Source organism: Trachymyrmex cornetzi, unplaced genomic scaffold, assembly GCF_001594075.2.
Source record: "Trachymyrmex cornetzi isolate Tcor2-1 unplaced genomic scaffold, Tcor1.1 scaffold922, whole genome shotgun sequence".
In the NCBI taxonomy this organism is placed as follows: domain Eukaryota; kingdom Metazoa; phylum Arthropoda; class Insecta; order Hymenoptera; family Formicidae; genus Trachymyrmex; species Trachymyrmex cornetzi.
The window spans coordinates 26,652-28,562 of record NW_017300270.1 but is presented as its reverse complement, the minus strand read 5'-3'; positions in this window follow the sequence as shown (position 1 = coordinate 28,562).

Sequence of the window (1,911 nt, the reverse complement as noted above, 5' to 3'; positions counted from 1 at the left end):
ATAATTTAATGAAATATTTGAAGTATGTGAAAGACAAAAAGATAATGTGGTAGAGGGGAAAGATAGAAGGAGGGGAAAGAAGAAGGAACGTGTTTTTATAAACGTATGAATGCATCCGGTCAATGTGCATCCCGTGTGTAAAGCGTCCGCGTCTAACCGTGAGAGCCGCTCCTGTCCATCTCCTATACGCGACCCGTGATACGCTAACTATTTCTTCTTGTAATTTGAAAACTAAGCTTCGGACAAAATTTTCGTTAAGGAAAAATCGTCTCGGAATACGGCCAAGAATATGTCTCTCTAAGGACAAAAGGTTATTCTGAATCATCCTGTATAGCCAATATTGTGTAACCACTGACACGCAATATTGGCTACACATTGGCACTTATTATATAATCAATATTGGCATTACATTGGGAAATATTGGCCAATATATCACCAATGTAGAGCCAATATTGTGTAACGACTGACATGCAATATTGGCTATACATTGGCATCTATTATATAGCTAATATTGGCATCACATTGGGAAATATTAGCCAATGTATCGCCAATGTAAAGCCAATATTAGATAATGATTGATATGCAAGATTGGCTGTACATTGACATTTATTATATAACCAATATTGTGTAACGACTGATATGTAATATTGGCTATACGTTGGCATCTATTATATAGACAATATTAACATTGCATTAGGAAATATTAGCCAATGTATCGCCAATATAGAGCCAATATTGGATAATTATTGATATGCAATATTGGCTATACATTGACATTTGTTATATAGCCAATATTGGCATTACATTGGGAAATATTGTCCAATGTATCGCCAATGTATAGCCAATATTAAATAATGATTGATATGCAATATTGGCTATACATTGACATTTGTTATATAGCCAATATTGGTATTACATTAGGAAATCTTGGTCAATGTATCCCCGATATAACCAATATTTAGCCAATCTTAGCCAATGTATAGCCAATGTTCTGTGCTACTAGGGTCACATCAATTTGTGATGAGTAATAATAATACATAATATCCGTACAAATTTCGATATAAAAATAAAATGAGTAATATTTTTAATGTGTTTATCTATAATTATTTGCAACGCTCGGAAAGTTTCCTAACCTTTTTTTAAGTAATAAAAACAATAATGAGTAATATGTATTTTAAAAAATTGTATTGTAAATATATTTAAATATATGATGAACCGAGATGCGAGAAATGCAAGAAGTTCAATTAAAAACAATAAGCATTATAGTTCACGTCATGAGTACTATTCTAATTTTCCTCCCATTTGCACTGAGTGAACAAGGTTCCGTATTGGTGTTGCCATTGTGAGAGCACAAGTCACGTGCACCAATGACGCGGATTCCCGTATGTCTAGACTCTCTACTCTAGGGACTCTAATCTATACAACACTATAAAGCGGGTAGCACAGACTCTTGCATAACGCATAACACGTAATGCATAAGAATATGTACCAATGGAAGTTCTCCGTTTCTTTCCCTTCCATGTAATAGAGAACTCTGGTTGGTTCAATTTCTTATGCCTCATGTGTTATGCGTTATGAAAGAGTCTGTGCTCCCCGCTTAAAGGCCGCGACACAGACTTTTGCGTAATGCATAAGGCATAATGCATAAGCGAATCAACCAATCAGAGTCGCTTATTTCCATCCCCACTTCTTGTTTTGTAGACTTTGCATAGCGCATAAAGCATAAGACACAAGACGTCGAAAAATCCGTAAAGACGAACTTTTTATGCTATGCAGACATCTTATAGCGTTTTCGATTGGGCAAAAGTTAGTGCGCACCAGTGCGCACTTAGTTCACACCAACACTGGACGAGTTCCATGGGTTGCACTGAATAGTGCAAGTTCAAAAGAATACGCCAAGATTTTCAGTGC